Source organism: Echinops telfairi, unplaced genomic scaffold (assembly GCF_000313985.2).
Source record: "Echinops telfairi isolate 266 unplaced genomic scaffold, ASM31398v2 ScPeMD7_44;HRSCAF=162, whole genome shotgun sequence".
Taxonomy (NCBI): domain Eukaryota; kingdom Metazoa; phylum Chordata; class Mammalia; order Afrosoricida; family Tenrecidae; genus Echinops; species Echinops telfairi.
In genome coordinates this window covers 7,155,494-7,176,911 of record NW_022103942.1, presented here as the reverse complement: position 1 = coordinate 7,176,911, position 21,418 = coordinate 7,155,494, and the positions used below count along the sequence as shown (strand labels likewise).

The following is a 21,418-nucleotide window of genomic DNA, read 5'->3' as shown; positions in this document are numbered from 1 at the left end:
TGTTGAAAATATCCAGCTTCACTTGAGTAACCATGACAGTAGATGAAACCCCCCAAAAGTACTTCTCCCTTCATGGGTAAAGCATTCTGATTATATGAGGCAAGGAACTGGCAGTGGTGTCATTTCCAGACAATTCTGTCTTATACTGTCTCTCTTTTAAGATACCAAATGAGCAAAGTAAACCTTTTATAAGGAAATATATGCATTCATTATTTTTAAGGCCATGGCAAAGTATAACTCTAGGATAACAAAGCAGTATATCCTGGGCTTCAGTATTTATCACGTCTTCTAAAGGATATAGGAATAAAAAGACAAAGTGACTAAGGATGCTTTGGTACTTACATACCTAATTAAAATTGGAAGTATGTATTTAAAAAATAATAATTGTGTATGTGTGTCTACATTGATCATTGGTTTTACGTGCAATCATTCATACACAATCTGTTTTGTCTCAATCATTGCTATTCCCTCGATGTAACATTACCCATCCCACGGCCTCCCTGTATTTCCTTTCTCCATTCTCCCTTCTTTTCGAACCATCTGAACTCTGTCCTTGGATAACCAGAAATGGTCGATTATTCTAATGTGTGCACACACCATCAGTGTTATTATTCCCCTGATAGTTCCAACTATTGTTTGGCAGAGAATTGAACTAAAGGGATGAGTTCATTTTCAGACCAGAAGGATGAGTGAGGAACATAGTCTCCAGGATTCCACCCGTCCCTATCTGACCAGCAAGCCTGGTCTCCTTCATTATACTGAGTTCTATTCCCCATCTTTCTTTCATCCTATCAAGCAACTTCTAATGAGATTCCTTCCAGGGTGTTGGTAGTAATAGCCAGGCACCATCTAATTCTTCTAGTCCAAAGGTCCTGGAGAATGATGTCTTCCATTTTTATCACTTTTCATTCTATTGGGTGGTGACAGACCAATATTTGCATCTTAGATTTCTGCTCACAAACTTTTTAGACCCCAGTGGCTATTCATCAAAGTAGGAAGTAGACTCAGTGTTCTAGATTAAGCCAGTTGACCTTGTTGTCCCCGGAAGATACAGTCTTAATCCCCCAGGCCCTTCAAATAAGACTGTATTTTTTTTTTAAGGATCTAACTTGGACATTTATTGAGGCAGTACTATGTCTGAAAGGAAGAAAAAACATGATTTAAATGAAAAGGAGGCTGTTAAAACAAAATTTTACCAAAAAAAATTTACATCCCAACTCAGAAACTTTCATTTTAATTAATGATTTTGGTGAAAGAGAAGCCTAGAAGCTAGATGAACTTCAAGGGAGAAGTGGGGATGAGGCCCAAATTATATGGGAAAACTTGTATAACTATAGAGAGTAAAACTAAGCAAAAATATTTTGTCATAAAATTGTTTTTAGAAAAGATTATTTGTTAATTCAAATTACTTCCCTTATATAAGGAACCCTGATGTCACATTGTGTTAAGCATTGAACTGTGAACTGAGGCCAACAGTTAGAACTCATTACTTTCTCTGAAGGATGAAGCTGTGTACTCCAGTAAAGATTTACCATATTGGAACCCTAAGGAGCAGTTCGACTCTGTACTATTGGACCGCTGTGAGTTGGATTCAACTAGGTGGCAGTAGGTTAGGTTAGGTTTCTTTATCTAATATTTTGGGAATTAGGAACCAGATCGTAAGTTAGTGCTGAAGCAGCAATCCTGGATTGATTGAATACGGCTCTTGGGAAGGTCTGGGATTTATAGGAAATAGAAAGTAGCTAGGTTTCTGTTTGCCAATGTGGCAATTAACATAAGTGACTCCACCTTTGACTCAGTATAGTCAGGATAAAGGGGCATTTTGCTAGTGTTGTTTGCCTGGGGGGCAAGTGCAGACATTGCTTGTCTCACAACTATGTTCTGGAAAGGGCACCTTTCTGGAGAGGTTGCCCTTCTCTTAAAAAGCTCTGATATTTACGAAATACCAAGGTTCAGTTGACAAAGTTTAAATCCTTTCTTATCAACATCTATATTTGTTTGTAGACAATTTCTGAAAGCGGCTTCACATGACCGTTTAGTGCTTTGATGTGATATTTATCCGTAAAACCAATTTCCCCCGAGTTGAACATACCTTGTTAGCATGCCGCTGCGCTTCCTCCCCCTTCTTTAGAATTGGTGCACTGTTGCGCTCTTCCTGATGTATTGCTTCCTAGTGGGTGACATCATGATTTGTGTGCAATCTGAGATATAAATAAGACGTTGAGAACGGCCTCGGAAGTTCAGTTTCTATCGGAAAGGAGCCAAACTGTCTTTTTGTGCTTTCTTAAGTGTTCCACGTCTTTGTGTTTGCACAATTTTATTAGGTATTTTGAGAGGATCTTTCTTGCCCTATTTCTAATGGGAAACCTCTGGTTAGTTCAAAATTCTCATAGAAGTATAATGTCCCATATATTATGCCTCTTACACTGTCTGTATTTTTGTCATACAGCTTCTGAATTTCAACATTACTTTGTAACTACTAATTTTCTGGGAGCATCCTAGGAATGTGGATGCTTTGAGGAGATTGGTGTGTTGTTTTTATTTTCATTGACGTAAAGGAATGCAATTAGGTTAAAATTTAATACCTTATCATTTGTTCTAATGTTTATTATTTTCTGCTTTCCTCTGGCTTGAGGTTTCTCTCTGTTTTATCTTGTTCGTGCTGTTGGGGCTTGTTGGGTTTTTCATTGCCATTGAGCCCATTCTGAATCATAACCAGCGTTTCGATAGGACAGGGCAGAACTGCCCCTGTAAGTATTTATGGAAGCAGCAGGGTTCATCCTCCCATGGATTGGCAGGTGGATGCAAACTCCTGACCTTGCTGTTAGCAGCCCAACTTGTAGTCCACTATGCTACCAGGGCTCCTATATGAAATCCAAGATAGGAGAATACAGAGAAACAATAAGTAGATCAATAGTTCATTCGTGTTTTGGCAGGGAGAGGGTGTGAGGAAATGGGGAGCTAGTAATAATACAAGAATAAAGAAAATGTTCAAAAATCGTGATGATGATTACACAACTCTTTTGAATATGCTTAAACCCTTGTTTCTATGGCCCGTGAATTATGCACATATCAACAATACTGTTAACAATTTTTAAATGAAAAGAATAACAATAAAAATGCATCAAATTTTGAACTTAATTGTGGATCATGTAGACATTGCATATTCATTGATGTTTTGTGTGCTTTGGTAGGTGTCTTAGTTAGTAGTGCTTCCGCAATGGAAATACCACAAGTGGATGGTTTTTCAAAGCAGAAATTAAATTTCTCACAGTTTAAGAGGCTAGAAGTTTAAATTCAAGGAACTGTTTCTAGAGAACGATGCTCTCAATGTCAGTGCTGGGGAAAATCCTTATCTCAGCTTCGCTAGTCCCAACATACCTTGTTTCCTTGGGGATCTCTATGTGTCATGTCTCTTTTCCCCATTTGTGCTTGCTGGCATAGTGGGTTACAAGTTGAGCTGCTATCCACAAGGTCTGTGGTTCAAACCCACACATACCTCCGTGGGAGAAAGATGAGGCTCTCTGCTCCTGCAAAGATTTAATGTCTCAGAAATCCAAAGAAGCAGTCTCCTCTCTCCTGTAGGCTTGCTATGAATTGGAATCAACCCAGTGACAGTGAGTTTGCGTGCTTTGTCTCTGAGTTTAATGTGCCCTTATCATAGCTCAAAAGTTACTAGGTTTAAGCTACACCTGACACTGATAGGGCTTCGTTGGCATATTACTCTTTCCAGATGGGATTCAATATTCAGGTATAGGGGTTAGAATTATATATTTGGGGGTGGACAATTTTAACCCATAATAGTAGGTCTGACCATATGGGAGATGATTTCAACTTTAACATGTTCAAAATTAAAGTATGATTCTACTAGGTGAACTCATTAGCAAAGATGCTTTTTGAGTCAAGTAAAGGAAGCTGTTTTATAAGCTCCAGCTACAGTTTAAGAACCATAGAATCCAGTGACTCAGTAATGGCAACTGAGATATGAAGAACACTTGCTCAAGATCATATAGCTAGTAGTGCCAAATAATAGAGTTGTGGGCACAACCTGCGCCGGTCCAGTGGTCTTTCTTCTATATTACTCCACAAAGGTTGTATTCAAAATAATTTTTAGTTAAGTATTCAAAGTAAGTAATACCATATTTGCCTTTTAAAGTGAGAGAGGTGTATCCCTTGACTTGTCTTATTTTTATGAAATTACTGAAAGTGGTAGGATCCATCAGAATGAAATAGCACTTACGGACAAGGTCTGATGATCCCCTCTGCATTGGACACTTTATTCAGCAGAATCTTTGGGCACTGCCCACTCTAACTTTGGTGAATGTTATCTTATTTTTCAAGACTACAAGTCAAAATGAACTGAAATAGTGAATTTACCAAGATATCACCATTCTTGTTTCATATAGATGTGTCTGTGTCTAAGGGGTCTGTGTTTGGCTTATAAATGACTTATAATCAGAAAACTTCTCATTATCAGTGTCTCTAGTATTTAAAATATAATTGATAGTTGGGAGAGCATGGAAAAGAAATTTTATAATGGTTTAGGAATGTATCCATTAGAGAATAAATTTACCTTTTGTAAGATACAACTATAGTATTAATACATTTGTTTTATATTTATCCTTATTCACATATACATTAAGGTCTTTTGTTCACTCCTGGTGCATGCTCACACATATTTTTCTGGTAAGAAATAAACATATGTGGGTTTCTATTTGTTGTACTTGGACGTCTTTGGCCCAAACACTCCCATGAATCAGAACTTAGGGGACCAATTGAAAGTTCAGTCTTTTTAACAACCGAACACTTTTCTTCAGAAATAAGCAATTGGAACCTCAAGAGTATTTTCTTACAAAATTATATTCTAGCTGAATAAAACAGTGTTGTCTCTAAAGGAAGTCACCTACTCACGGGGAAGTTCTTTCTTGATTTTTTTTTAGGGAAAATATTACATTATCTTATATGTCCTATAATAATTTTCAAAAGTTAATAAGAAATATATGAAAAATGGGCTATCAGTATAACTTATTTGGTTAAAAATGGCTTTTATTTGACCAGAACTGACTACATAATTTGTAGGACTCGCAATAAAATGAAGATATGGTGTTTCTTGTTAAAAAATTTTCAGACAGCAATAATAGAACTTTAAGCAGAGTGTGGGCCCTTCTGACCAGAGTGCCCTGTGTGATGCAATTAATTGAACAAGCAAAATTCTCACCACTTTGTTCATGGAACATAAAGAATGTTTTTAACTTGAATAAAAGTGAACTCTTCTAAGAAGAATCCACTTCTTTTAAAAAGAAAAACCTCTCTCTAGAAGTGGCCTCTTTTATTTATTTCAAAATGTCTATCTTTTCTTATCAATTTCAGCATGATCTCTGTAGCAAATAAAAAAGGGAACTTTTCCCATGAGAACTTCTGTCAAGAAACAATCTTTTTTTCAGCCCTCTTCTGATATATTAAGAAATTGTTCTCATTTTTCTTAAGTAGGTCTGAACATTTTTTCTCTGTTGAATACTCTACATACTCCAGGCAAACACCTTCAAATTTCTCATATATTTTTGAAGAGATTCCCATTTCTCTTTTTTTTAAATCCCTAGTGGTTTAAGGTATCATATCTATAGATAGTTTAAGCTACATTCTCTGTAAGTGATATAAACTTCCTGTAGTATTTCATTTGGCAGCATATATTAAAGTCTGTTTGCATTTATGTTGAGTTCACTTTGAGTCATATCAATCCTTTGAATTAGTTTTCTGTGATTTGGTTTTCAGAAAACTGTAGGATGCTCTATAGATTATTCAGCCCAGTCCCCTGCCTCCAGGTATGCCTGCATATAATGCTCCAAGACACATGAGTAGACAGCATGTTATTCAGTGTCCCAGGAGAGGAGCAGTATAATAGCATAGATCATCCATATAGAGGGAAGTATGTTTAGGAAGCTACAAGCTACATTTGCATTCCTCACAAGCCCCTCCTTCTTGAATGCCAGCTTTGTTCATTTCTTTACATTTTAATTTGTCAGCCCTCTCTGATATGTAGACCAATTTCTGTTTGGGTTTTCATAATAATAAATACAATAAACCTATAGTACAATGTAGGATTTCCCACAGGTTTTCCAAGGCTATAATCCATGACAGAAGTTGCATCCATGGGCTGGCTGGTGGGTTCAAACTTCCAACCTTTAGGTTAACAATCTAGCTAGCTCTTCACCATGCTCTACCATGACTTTTTACTTCTTTCAATTGGCAATATAATGTAGACAGACTTTGGTTAATCATCATTGTTATGTATATTTCTTTTATTTTTTAATGAAAGCTATTGAATTATTCAGATTTTCTTAAAAGTTCAGTGATTTTCATATTAAGATGCTCTTTAGTACTAAGTATATGCACAGCATGCTCAAAGTTTGCCTTACTGGTCCGCTGGCTCTAATAGTTATTTGAATTTTATTTACAGTATGTTTGTGTCATATTTGAAATGTTAGAAGAAAAAATAGAATTTTGAATGTGAAAAGTCCTTTCTTCTTTTACCAAAAGGAAAAAAATGCATTCTCTGACATTAATAAAAGTCATGCTGATGTTCTCATACAAAAAACTCACTAAAATGACAAAGAATATGAAAAATGTAATTAGATGTTAGGTTGAACTGAATTGGTTTGTTTGTTTTCCTATCTGATAAATTCTAATACTTGAGAATAAAAGTATAATTAATAAGAAAGTACAAATATGACCGCTATATTGATATTCTAGATACTCTCAAAGCAATTGTTGTTATTTCATGCACTCTTAATAAGTATACAAGTAATTTGACTTTTTTGGTAAATTTTGTTGAATTTTACTCTGAAAACAAAACTATAACAAGAAATTTATTTATTCAATTCTCAATGAGGTACTGGCTGTATCATGGTTTTGCAAAATTAAACATGTCTTCTCTATCTCTCAGTATATTAACTAATCTACAAAGGCCTGGCATTCATTAATGCTTGCTGATGGAAAAAATAAATTCTATAGATTGTGTTGTGCTCGGTACTGCATAACTTACTTTCACAAGCCCTTCTTAAGCTTTGATTCCTAAATCTCTCCCCAGTGAACTCAGACCTCAAAGATGTTTCATTAAAATGACAAGATAAGCCGCTTGCATTCCCATTCTAGAGTGGAGGCTCGGGACAGGGTTCTGGGAGATTTTGCAAAAACCTTCCTCAGCTGTAGGAAAAGAAGTGCAAATTATTGACCTCTGAAAAATCAACAGAATCTCTGTCATGAAGACAATAGGCTAAAGAACAAGACTACTGTGAGCCAGACACCAGCTTGTATTGCGCTTGCGCATGGTTGTGTTGACAACTCATGCAGCCTTCGAACTGGAGGTTGGAGTTTTGTTACATAGGCATTGTTAAGAAAGACTGTGCTTTCAAAGTGAGGGCTTAAAACTTTTTAAAGTATTTTTTCGTTGTTATAGCCTTCTGCCATGTGCACTCTGCAACTTTCCATAGTCTGTGCCACTTTAATTTGGGAATCCTTTCACAGAATGTTGGTAGTTGTTAGTTCAAATGTGGCTTCATTGTATTCTCTGAATATCCATTTGAACTATATAGATTTGTTGGCACCTGACTATTTTGACCAACAAAAATAATAGTAGTCTTCTATGATTCAGCCTAACAACATCAAACAAACAAACAAACAAAAACCACATCATTCCCAAACAAGTAATAACAAAATTTTAACCAATTTTTGTTGCGGATGAAACACCAACTCAAATCTTAATGGATTATTTACTGGCTAAGGCTGACATTTAAGGGAGTTTTGCTGCAGGTTTTTGGCATTTAAAAGAGATTATTTCAAGTAGAAAAACCATCTCTTATTTATGCAGAGCCACTCTGGGAAATAGGCCTTTATAAAGTCACCTATTTGTAGCTTGATCTCCTGTGAATCCTGGTTCTTCTATAACTGTAGTATTTCTTGAGAAAGAACAATATAGTTTCTTAATTTATCATTTTATTTAGTTCTGCTCCAAATGATTACTCCCTGCTTATTTTATTTAGATAAGGAAACACTTTTTTTCCCTCTTGGATAGAGGTGGATGTAGACAAGGTTTTCTTCAGAAAACTATTTCCAAATTGTCTCTCAAAAGTGGATGATTAGTCAAGTATAGTTTGATTTGTCCAAGTTTGACACTGATGTGTGGGTAAACTCTTCCTCACTGTATTCTGCGATTCAGAATGCACCTTAAAATAGTTTTCTTTGGGCTGACTCTAAAAGAGTTCAGGAATAAATAGATTCTCTAAATATACTTTTCCTTCTTTACCCATGACAGTGCTAATGCTAGTGCTAAGTTACTGCAACAAATATAATGACATTTTAAAGCCTTACAATGAAGATAATTGCTTTAAATAAATCATGATAAAGTTTTTCTACCTGTTCCTGAAATATTAGTCATTTCTACTTTTTCCTGAAACCTAGTCCTGTTGAAAACTCAGGATTACATACATCGTAAAATCCTAAGTAGTGTATTCCTCCTAAAGGGTGGGAATAAATTTCTGCTCTATTGAAAATCACAAGCAGCCATAGAATTGCTGAGTGAAACATTGTCCTTATCATTATCGTGTGTAGTGGATTTCCTCCTGTTGATATGGGCTATATAAATAGGAAATAAACAACCTTGAAGGAATTCAGATAGGTTGTAAAATTGTCAATCATGAAATTATATGAGTAAATCATTAATATATATACAAAACCTATAAGATATAGGTATATATACATATACATGTCTTATTCAATACCCTATGCAAAAATAAAGAAAGATAGAAAGAAAGAAAGAAAGACAAGTGTTATCTTAGATCACAGCTACCTGGCCAACCAACTGGAAGTGATCCACGTTCATGCCCATTCCAAAGAAATATGATCGAATGCAACATGGAAATTATTGAACAATATCAATATCACATGCAAACAAAATTCTGCTGAATATAATTTTTAAATGTCTGCAGCCATACATCATCAAAGAACTACCAGAAATTCAAGTCAGATTCAGAAGAGGACATGGAACAAATGATAGCATAGCTCCTATCAGGTAGATCTTGACTGAATCAGAGAATACCAGAGAGATTTTTACCTCTGTTTCGTTCACTACACAAAGGCATTCAACGGTATGTACCTTAACCAATGACCGATCACATTTGGAAGGTTGCGCATTGGCCTTATTGAACAAGGCCATAATGCTGGATTTGAGATCAGGAAAGGTGTGTGTCAGGATGGTATTCTTTCACCATATTTATCCAATCTGTATATTGAACAAAAATCTAATAAACTGGACTAGATGAAGAAGAAAGTGGCATCATCAGAAAAAGCCACCTGGAGAACCTGTGATGTGTAGATGATACAACCTTGCATGCTGATAGGGAAGAGGACTTAAAGCACTTACTGACGAAGATCAAAGCCCACGGCCTTCAGTGTGGATTACAACCTATAGAAAATGTTACACCTAAAGAAAACAAAACTCTTTACAAAGGGGACCAATAAACAACACCATGAAAAATGGAGAACTGTATATTGTCTCGCCCTGAGTCTGCCAAGGAGCATTTAGTAACCTCGTCACTTTTCACCCTTTTGACAAGTAAATTTTTTTAATCAAAGATACATAAGGATCAAGTTGACATAACTTAAAATAAAGCACTTATGAAGTTGAACTCCAAGAAAAGACAAATCGTTAAATTTCAGTATTTGCTCTGGTTTCACCAGCTTTTAGCCGGCTATGTAAGCATAATTATCATCTCTGACTTTATTTTAAAAGAAATACATGATATCTGGAAGCTGACATAATTATTTTTCTGAGATATTGGTTCTTTTTTTTTTAATCCTATACCATTTTCTCCTAAATGATCAACTCCCATGTAATTCAATGACATCCTTACTGTTATTCAGTAATCTAATTACATACTTTCTCTAATGAAGTACCCTATACTCTTAGAAGCTCTATGGATTTCAATTTTAGAAAACCTGAAGTTGGAAGAGCTGGGGTTTGTTCTGAATTGAACATTATAAAGTAATGAAGAGGTTAATCAGTGTTTCCAGGATTGTTTGAAACAACCAAAAGGCAATACCATCTAATATACCGTTGTCATATTACTTTTAATATGCCTACTTTTTTCATTTAAAGGTTGAATTCAATTAAGTGGTGGTAGTAGTATGTTAAATTTACTTTAGTATCTGCCTTAGGAACTTGTTTATTTATTTTGAGATTAAATTTTTCTATTGGATACCAATTTCCTTTTTATTTGATAAAGTATATAATTAAAGCTGTTTAAGTTTTAATTATTTAATAGATACAAGTGTTGTTAATATGTATGTGTATAAATTATCCAGATTACCTGAATTTGGATCACTTAAATTTCCAAAGTTCTCACTGTAGAAATGTCATCCTTTGAATAGATTTTTGTGTATATTAGTACAAATTGTACTATCCCTGTAGTGATATTTCCACATAATAATCTTTATAGGAGTCTATCCATATATCAATCCTTCTAGAAGGTGTTTTAATATAAACCTATAAATGTCTTAGGTCTCATTTTTGCATTTTTCTCTTCAAAATTTCATTAATGTCCTATTAATAAAGCACTTGAGGAAGGATGTATAGGTGTGGACAGTTAACATATTTGCAAAATGATGAAGAGAAGTAGCTTGGTTATTTTATTTGAAGGATACAAAGAAAAATTGGAATCGATTGATGACGCTCAGGCACATTGTATTGGATCTGAAGAGCTCTATACTTTTGAAAATGGGATTGTGCAGTTAAAGTTAGTTTTGTAATGTGAGAGATTAGAAGCAGAAAATCCAACATGTTGACTCAGATAACAGTAACCCTGGAGTGAAATGGTAGATTTGGGGAAGAAACTCTGACTCTGACAGATCTAGCCTATGAATAAGTTTTATATTTAATCACTATTAGAATCTGGAGATGGAAAAAACAGATCAGAAATACATACCTTCAATTTCTTTAGCAAGCAAGTCTTATGGAAGGCTTGCCATAGTTTATGCCATGTGATTCTGTGCTCTTTCACATTGGGCAAAAGATTGATTCTTGACCCAACGACAGCCATTTATAGATTGGTCTATTGCATAATAGAATGCTGGTTATGAACACATCTCAAAAAAGCTGGAAAACTTGTTTTATACTGGTTGAATCCATTTTTTTCTTTTCTTGGAGAATTTGATTCAAAGACACAAAGAGTGAAAATTAATTGGCGCATGGAAAAACAAAATAAAAACAAAGAGTAGGTACACATTCATAGGTCACTAGACCTGTGGCTGTATGTTTTATTTCTATCTAGTTTCAGTTCCTTGTGAGATCTGATGATATAGCTATTGAAACCTGCTTCTTATTCTTCCTTACTTCGTGTAAATCCTTACTCTAAATTTCTCAGCTTTATTTCTTGGAAGGCAGATAACATGGTTATCAAGAAAGTTATAATTATAGCCAGGTATACCTTCTTTTTCTTCTTCCTCTCTGCCCAACCCACTGGAGGAGTCAATGCTTATAGATAAAAACTGACAAAATGAGTAATAGAACAGATGCCCCCATGTACTCTTTCTAGTACCTGAATCTAAAAGATGCACTGAAAATCAGAGAGGGGAAAACTTTGAAGGGGACTTAAGATTAATAGTTCAACTACAGTCAGACAATAATGGAATCTTCCGCAAATATCCATAAGGGACATGAAAGAGAGATTTGACATAGAAAGTCTGAGAACAGTAATGAGGCAAACTTAAAACAAGTTAATGTTTATACCCTCGCTGAGTTGAGACTGCTCAATATGCTGGATGGTGACCCATGCCTTTTTTAAAGACCATTTTTCCTTAAAATGAAATAATCCAGACACCAAATTTAGTAGCAGTGTGTATTTGAACATTCCAAAGAGAGGTGATCAGACAAACACACACACACAACAGGGGCTCCTTGCACCTTAAAAATAGATAATTAACAGTTAAGTTCCTGTGCAAAAAAAAATTGAGAGAGTGAAAATGTTATTGCCCTTTGGTAATTGTGCAGGAAGTCAGTTGGAGAGTTGCTTCATTATAGAATTGTTACAGAATCTGCTAAGCAAAGGAAGAAGGGCACTGTGATTCAATAAGTTCGCTGAATGGCTCACTTGTTTCTTGTACTCCACCTTCAACAATTAAGAATACTGGTTTCTTCATTTACGTAATTTTTATGTTGGGGTACCATTACTGCTTTCGTTTGTGACATTCTTCTGAACACGGCTCGTGAAGACCCACCCCACTTCCATCCCACACTTAACTTGAGTCTTTGCTAGTATACACTGAGGAAGATGCCTTGGACTTCCAATGGTGCTCTGGAGGTTTTTACTATTCATTTCCTTGTCCTTACTCAGATTGAGTATGTGTTCCGTATGAAGATGTGTAGTAGATTTATTGTATCATTTTGTCTTCTCAAATGGCAGACCTATTCCAGAAGGGGCAAGGTCTTCAGCAAAAGTGTTGAAGGTACTCAGTTAGTGTTAGTGAGAAAGAGGTTCCAGACAGAAAGTTAAAACTTAGAAGCAAGTGTCCCCACTGACCTTTCTTATCTTTTGGTGTAAGTCTGCAGAGAATTGCATGTGTGATTATCTCCTTATTATCTTTTCTACTGAAGAGACTGTTGGCAAGATCTTTCAGCATCATAGAGGTAGACTGTGAGCTCAGAAAATGACTGTTACCTGCCCAATATTGACACCAATTCCGGCTAAAGTCAAGTTTCTATCCATAATGACCCCTTGTGACAGAGGAGAATGGTCCCTTAGGGTTCCCTAGGCCTAGGCCAGATACTTATCATTTAGCAGGTGAGCATTGACCATCCGGGCTCCTTTAGAACAGAGGGAGCCTGACTTGTTTTCTTTTTCTGTCAAGAGACATATAGTACATATTTTAGGCTTTGTAGCTCACATGGTGTCTGTTATAACTATTCAACTGATCTTTGTAGCGTAAAATTACCCATAGGTAATATGTAATGAGTAGATGTGACTGTATTCCAAAAAAAAATCTGTGGATTTGGGAATTGATAAAATGGGAATCTGAGGAATTTCCATGTGCCACAAAACTTCCTTCTTCTTTTGATTTCTTTTAAATTAAAACAAATGGAAAATTCTCAGGCCATATAAAAATAAGCAGCAAGCTGGCTTTGTTCCTCATTCACTGAGGAAATGGTGTGGGGGTAATATTGTTCTCCTTTGACTACACAATGGAGAAGCAGAATCCACTCGTCATTAACCCAAGACCTATTGCCACAAGGAAGAGGTCAAACAAGCTTCCACCCTGCAGCCTTCTCTACCCTATTCTGATACCATTTTTTTTCATAGCACTCTACTTCTCTGTTGGGTTCCACAATCCTTTGCAATGGCCACATAGAGCTCACAGATACAATTCTTGGTGTTTATTAGGGAAGCTAACCAGTAAACAACAAGCCCAGATTAGAAAGCATTAAGAATACCATTTTTGGTTCACAGCAGTGCCTCTTCTAAGCCTATAGGTAAGCCTCTCTGGTTCCCAGACTTTTAGCCACATACCAGTCTCCTACTTTCTGGTCTCTGCACTGAGACCAGAGACCTTGGATGCATTCCACTAGAGGGTGTTCTTTGTTGAAGGGCTTGGGATTTTTCTCTCTGCTTCTGATATGGCTTTCTAATATATAATAGAATGACCGTGCTGAAAAGCCCCCCAAATTAGAATCCTATACACGTTATTTGCATTGTCCCACCCAATCATTGGTGGGAATTATAGACAATAGAAGAGTCATATTTAAGCAATTTCACTTCACCACCTTCGCCAACTCCTATTCTTGAGTCTTGTTCTTGGTGTTTAGTGCTGGTCTGCTGTGTCCCAACAATATGACCTTAAACAAATTACTTTATCTAAACATGCCCCAGGTTCTTTACCCGTATAAAATATGTTGATATGAGTTGTATATGTAAATCCCTAGAACAGTGCGGGACATATAGTCTCACTGCTATTGAGACAGCACTGACTCATAACGACCCCCTGTGAGTTTCTGAGACTGTAACTGTTTACAGGAGTAGAAAGCCCCATCTTCCTCCCTCAGAACAGCTGGTGGTTTCGAATAGCCAACCAAGTGGATCACAGCCCATGTAACCACTACACTACCAGGGTCCACAGTGACACATAGTAAGTTTTCAATAAAAGTTACCTATCATTATTGTACATACTTCCAAAAATATCTTCATTTCTTCAGCATGTAAGCTTAGATTTACTTTGTTTAGATGGTTTTGAGTTGTTAGATTTGTTCTTCCATGGTTGTTTTTGCTTAGTTTTCCCTTCACAAGTGTTCCATGCCCTTAGTAAATGATTGATTCTAATAAGACACACAGAGTATTTCAAAGGTCTCTTTGAAATATTAATTATTTAAAATATTGAATGTGAAAGATTTTACCACAGGCATCAACAGTGTTTTTTTTTTTTCTGGTAAGCATTAACATTCAGCTTTATTGGGTGTTTGTATATTTATGGGTTGCGTAATTTTCTTTTCCCAGTCTTCTTGCATATATGTAACTGGAAAAATTGAATAAGCATAAACATTATTTTTAAACCACAGTTTACTATCAAACAATCTTACCTCAGGCAAGCTGCCAAGAAGGCTACCTCTGGGCAAAAAGTTTCTTTTCCAAAATCAGACCGTTAGATATCCATTCATTTGTATTAAACAACCTCCCCTTTAAAGATGCACATACATCAGGGAATATTAACTCATCGATTTAGTTCCTCTCAAGAACTTAAGGAAGCACCAACCACATAGACAAAGCAGAGAGAAATCACCTAGTGTTTCCTCATTCGCTTTGGGATGGAATAGCCATTTACTCATGACTCTGCCTAGTACGGTATTCACCATGATCAAATGTGCCTGAAAATTAACCTTAAATTAAAAAAAAAATATTAAGGAAGAATCCCATTCACTCTGACATTTATTTGGGAACTGATTATTGACTCACTAAAGGATACTGTTAGTTTCTTGTTCTGGCAAAGAGATGAGATGGCAGAATGTATGGAATCTTCAACCAACGTTTCCCCCTGGACTTTGAGCTTTAATTGTTCCGAGATTAATTTGCCTTTTTGGTGCTTACCACTGTGCAAGGCCTCAACCGGGGAACAGAATGCTTTGCTGTTTCATTGTACAAAATTTCAGCTGCGGCAGAATGTCATTACTACACTGCCCCTGGCTCATACTGTGGTGTCTGGTAATTTCTTCTAAGTGCCTGTCCTTTTTTCCCCTCTTGAAAGTTTTCTTCTTTTGATAATGAGCATCTGCCTTCATTATTTCACTTAGACTTTTATATATTCTATGTAAGCTCTCTTTTAATCTCTTTGGAATAATATCTTGATTTTCTTAAACTTCCCTCATGGCCATAAATAACTTTGTAGACTGTTATCTTTGTTACCATCTGTTGGTTTTGTTCCAGGTCACCCTTATTGTCATTGTTCACCCACTTCCAATTAAACCCCAAAGCAGCAACACTTTCCCATCAGGTAGAGGCTTTGGGACTGACTGGAATACAAGTTACTCAGCCCTCCCCCCGCCCCCCTTTAATGTTTATTGTCACAGCACTTTGCCAACTGGTCTGATTTCTCCATGACTCATTTAATGGTATTACTATTACTCTTACCAATAGAGATCTAGAAGCTGCAGCGCAACGTGTTATTGTCACCATATTGTGGTAGCCTTTTACTTAGTCTTCATTACCTCTTATTGCTCCATACAAAATTTTAGGAGCATTCCCAGCCCTATGTCTTCATTAGTTGAGATTAGGGAAGGGATTTTGTTCTTTTTTGATAAGTGAACAGTCTTCACATTGTGTGTCATTTTCAAATCTATACATCGTACAGCATGTTCTCAATCTGGACCATGATAGATTGTGTGGGAAAGAAGCTAGAACTTTTCTTTTTTCGCACTCTTCTTGTCCCTGTCTTCTTACACTGTCAGCTTCCATTTCCTACTGCGATGACCTGGCTCGCAAAACCAGTTTTCCTTTTCAATTTAGTCTTTTGCCAATAGTGCCAAAATTGAACATCCTACTTTGCCCAGGGTGATATGAATAATAATATTCGTCTCTGTAAATTAAGTTATATTCTTTGTATAACTCTTCTCTCTCACACACACTCTAGTCCATTTTACATACTACCATGAAGCCAGTCTTTTAAATTCCAGCTTCATATATTGCTGTCTTGCTGACATTTCACCGATGGCCTTTTTAGAACTCATTGATAGAAGTATAAACTTTTTACACTGACATCAAACGCCCTTTAGAAGTTTGCTCTGGCCTTACCTACGTGACTGTAATCCCCGTCGTTCATTTCTATTGTCTTCGTGGCTTATCATTCACACGATGCTTATTTTATTTCAGGCAGCTACACTGATTCAAAATAATCATGCCTTCTTTCCTCCATTTACAATTATGTGATATGAACAGGCAAAACTAATTTATTACGATAGGAATCAGAACAGTGATGGCCTCTGAGTGATGGGGGCATGAGAGAACATTCTGCAGTGATGGAAATGTTGAACCTTGATTGTGATGTGTTTACACAGATATTTATTTGTCAGAATATGCCAAACTGCACCCTTAAACTGTGCATTTTATTTGTAATTTTTAACACACACATAGAGTGCCAGAAGTAATCTAGATTTTAGTATCTTTGATCCAGTTATTATTTATCCTGTTAAAAAGTCTGTTTCTGTGCCATTTAAATAAAATAATGATACCTAAGGTGCCATGAAAATTTTATCCTTCCAGGGGCTTAATTTAATTCCTGTTTCTTCCAGTAAGTCTTTTCTAACTTCTTGAGTCCATAAAAGCATAGTTTTATTTTTTTTAATTATTTAATATGCATAAGTGTTATCTCATATGGAAAGCACCTACCCTTACACTTCTTTTAGGTCAGTTAACACTGACCGATAGCAACTTTTTTCAACTTGGAGCAGCTCAGTTTCATCAGAAAGCCACAATTATGCAACCAAGAATTTAAGAAGTAGTGAATTAAAGCCTTTATGCCCAGGCTGTTCAAATTTTAGGAAGTTATTTTATTGTATTGGCCTGTGGTTAGTAATTTTTGAGACAAAATGAAGTGGAGTACTCACAGGTAATGAGAGCATCCAATATACTATGTGCTTAGGTTCGTAGAGGAATAACTTATTCTACTTAATATATTTTTTTTTCATGAAAAGCAAAAGGAACTCATAATTTTCACGAACTGTACTAGGTCTGATATTTTACCCTACTCGTGTGCCAACAAGTTAGCCTGTCATTGTTTCATGGGTGCTGACAGAAGACATGGGACTACTGAGTCAGAGAAGAAAGGGTTTTATTCATGGTACAACATACAGTATGACCTTCATGGAAACATTGACTTTTTATGTCTCACAACATCCCTGGGCAGATGCAAAAGTGGGGCAAATGTATACTTAGTACACAGTAGGTTGACATCATTTTGGGGAACCCCAGACTTAGGAAACTTAAAACTTTTATGATGAACTGAGAGCAGACTAGCTTGATATTTTTTTTCCTGCAGAAGCTATAATCTACCTTTGAAGCAAAAAATATACCCTCTGCTCTAGAGAATGACCTTGGCATCGTCTTCCAAAATGGTTAACTGTACAAACTTCCTTGAAAATATAGTCCCGATAGGGTCAATACCTCAGAAGATGCTTAAAAATGTGAAAGGCCCATAGAAGATTGTATTTAAATAAGTATGTGCTAGACATTGGGCAAGAAACCCTGGTGGGGTAGAGGTTAAGCATTGGGCTACAAACCACCAGGTCAACCGTTCAGTACCACCAACCACTTCTTGGGAGAAAGACAGGTTTTTCTACCCCTGGAAAGAGGAAATAGAGGGAAGAACTAGGATGAAAAGGACTTTTATAGAGGTATTAATACAAGCACATACTTATATAAATATATATATAAAATGATAGGGACATAGATCTATGTACATATATTTATATGCTAAGTATTAAGGTAGCAGATGGACATTGGGCCTCTACTCAAGTACTCCCTCAAAGCAAGAATATTTTATTCTAATAACCTGGCATTCTGTGATGCTCACCTTCCTGACATGCTCGCTGGAGACAAAATGGGTGCATAAGCAAATGTGAAGAAAGCTGATGGTTCTTGGCTATTAAAAGATATAGCGTCTGGCATCTTAAAGGCTTGAAGATAAATAAGCGGCCATCTAGCTGGGAAGAAGATGGAAGAAGCATACCAGTTCTGTGATCATGAGACGTCAACAGGATCAGAGATCAGGCATCAAAGACCCAAAACAAACAATCACATGTATGTGAATGAGTGGGGTGTAGGGGGAGGATCAGAGTAGAGACCCAAAGCCCATCTCTAGACATCTAGACAATTGGACATCCCCTCAGAGAAGGGTCACAAGGAAGGGACAAGCCAGCCAGGGTGCAGTATAGCATTGATGAAGCATACAACATTCCTCTAGTTTTTTAATGCTTCCTCGCCATCACTGTCATGAATCCAGCTCTACCGTACAAATCTGGCTAGACCAGATTCTTGACGCATACAATTGAGGACAGATAAACGCCTCAGGAATAATAATGGGAATAGAAATACGATGAATGTAGGGGGAAGATGGGGTGAGAAAGGGGGAACCAATCACAAGGAGCGACCCATAACCCCCCCTCCCAATACCACCACCACCCAGGGTGACAAGCAACAGAAACATGGGTGAAGGGAGTCAGCAGAAGTTGTAAAATATGAAAATAACAATAATTTATAATTTATCAAGTATTCATGAGGCTGAGAGGGTGGAGGAGAGGACAAAAATGAAGAGCTGATACCAAGGGCTCAAGTAGAAAAATAATGTTTTGAAAAGGATGATTCCAACATATGTGCTTGACATGATGGATGTATGGATTGTTGCAAGATCTATAAGAGCCCCAATAAAATAATTTTAAAAATTTGAAAAAGTTGTATCAACTTTAAAAAAAAGTGAAGGGGAAATACAAGGTAGTTCTCCTCTTTCCGATAGGCAACAATGAGTCAAAATTGACTGCATGTCAATGAATTTGGAATGGTTTGTTTTGTTTAGTGTTGTAATTTCAGGGTTAAATGACGAAAAACTTGCCCCTGAATCACTACTTCTCTACCCATGTGTTTTTATTTTAGTGGCTAAAAACAATTAACAAATTTCTCCTACATATTCTAGTACTCATTTAAATAAGTATTATAAGTTATAAGAAAAATATATTTCCTTTTGTCACTGAAGTTATTTTCTCTTTCAATGGAAAAATTTTAAAAATACTTTAAAAAGCTTCATGAGTTTATCGTCATAGAAAAAAAGAGACAAGAAACTTGCTAATCACATATAAGTGGGAATTAATGATTCTGTTAAATTTTTAAATTCTAAGTGAACTGTCACTGTCATGTAGTTCAATCACTGAAATTCATTTAAAATGCAAGATAACTTCTATCAAATGTTCTTGTTGGTATTTTATTTTAGGAAAACTGAATGCTGTATAAATTGCTTCTATACTATCTTTAAGAAAGCCCTGATTTGGTGGCTGTTAGGTGTTGTCAAGTGAGTTCTGACTCATTGTCGACCTGATGTACAAGAGAACAAAACACTACCCTGTCCTGTACCATCCTCATAATTGTTATGTTTGAGCCTCGTTTTGCAACCACCCTGTCAATCCATGTGTTCGGGTAATCCTGGTATTTTTGGTTGGCCTCCACTTCACTGAGTGTGATGTTGTTTCCTATAGACTGGTCTCTCCTGGTAACGTATGAGACAAAGTCTCACCATCCTAGCTTCTAACAAGCATTCGAGCTGTAATTCCTCCAACACAAATGTGTTTGTTCTTTTGGTGGTCCAGAGCACTTTCCATATTCTTCGATAACACCATAATTCAAATGCATCATTTCTTCTGTAGTCTTTCTTATTCATTGTCCAAATTTCACATGCCTATGAGGCAATAGAAAATACCATGGCCTGGGTCACTTGCATCTTAGTCGTCAAAGTGACATTTAATTTAATTATTTACAAACTTTAGATCGCACAGACTGGTGTGCTTCTTCCCATGCACTTAGCTGATACATTACTTAGGTGGCTACAATGCCCGCTACATATTTTAAGTCTACCAACAATATAATAGTATTAAAGAATTTTTATGAAGCAATAACCATAATGTCATTGTTATATAATTCTTCATGCTTGAATACAATTATGTAAATTATATTATGTATTATTCTGGTCTATGCATTTAAATACATAGTTTAATTCTTTATAGTTGTTGTTTTCATAAGAACACATGAAATTCAGTTGTGCTAACATTTTTTCCTGGTTCTATGCATATACCTGAAAATCAATTCCCTAATTTCTTTGTACTTCTGTTTCTCCTGACTACTTTTTAAAAGTGGAGGAATTCCAGAACTGCATTGTACCTTCCCTCCTCTTTCCACAAAATGTCCAAGAGCAATCTCGTCCATTTTCCCATGGCACTCAAATCTTTAGCTGCAACCCAGACTTTACTTGTGAATTTCAGACATGTATGATGATATATACAAAGTTTATGAAAGAACTTCATTACCTTTTAATTCCATCTTTCCATGAATTTTTCAGAAGCCCTTGCATATTTCCAGCTTTTTATTGGGTATCTGTAATTAGGCATTCTTCAGGCATCTCACGTAGATTGTCACATCTTCTCAAACCTTTCTTATATATCCCTGGTTCTATAGTTTCTGTCTCTCTCTGTCTCTTGATTTACGTAAAAGATTGCAAAGCTGATGATCCATTTTACATTCAGCAATCCACCCATATTTTGTTTCATCTGTTTCATGATAATCCCCTCAATGCAACTTCAGTTATCTCACTTCCTGATATTTTCGGATATAGGTTCTTTCTTTATTAACCCCTTTTAGAATTTTGACCGTGGGTAAATGCTGCTGCTTTGGGCTTATATGGTTGACTAAGGTTTGGCTGAAAATTGTGCCATGAAGGGGTCAGTTTAGGTTCAGGCATTAAAGATAACTAAGGGCCTTGGTCTCACGTATTTCATCAGTTTCTATCTCACCAGTAAACCTGGTCCCTTTTGTGATGTTTACAATTTTGTTTGACATTTTCTGCCATTCTGTCCAGGACCTTCTGACATGATCATTTTCAGAGATGCTAATAATGGTAGTTGGGTGTCATCTAGTTCTTCTGGTCTCAGAGTAGCTGAGACTGATGTTTGTGTACTAATTGTTCCCGTACGTCTTTCCATTTCCTCACTCTTCTTTCCTTCAGACAGGGAGAGACCAACTTTGGATGATTAGTCACAAGCTTTTAAGACCCATGTACATATGTAAATATATTTAAGATTAAGGGGGGAACAGACCTAGGTGCAATAATTATTGATTTGGTAGTGGGG

The 21,418-nt window shown here is 36.3% G+C and overlaps 1 protein-coding gene across 2 annotated transcripts in view; it reads left to right on the top strand.

Annotated features, from left to right (window-relative positions):
- Positions 1-21,418, top strand: part of DIAPH2 (diaphanous related formin 2) — a 982,643-nt gene that overhangs the window by 766,889 nt on the left and 194,336 nt on the right. The gene's annotated exons all lie outside the window — the stretch shown is intronic.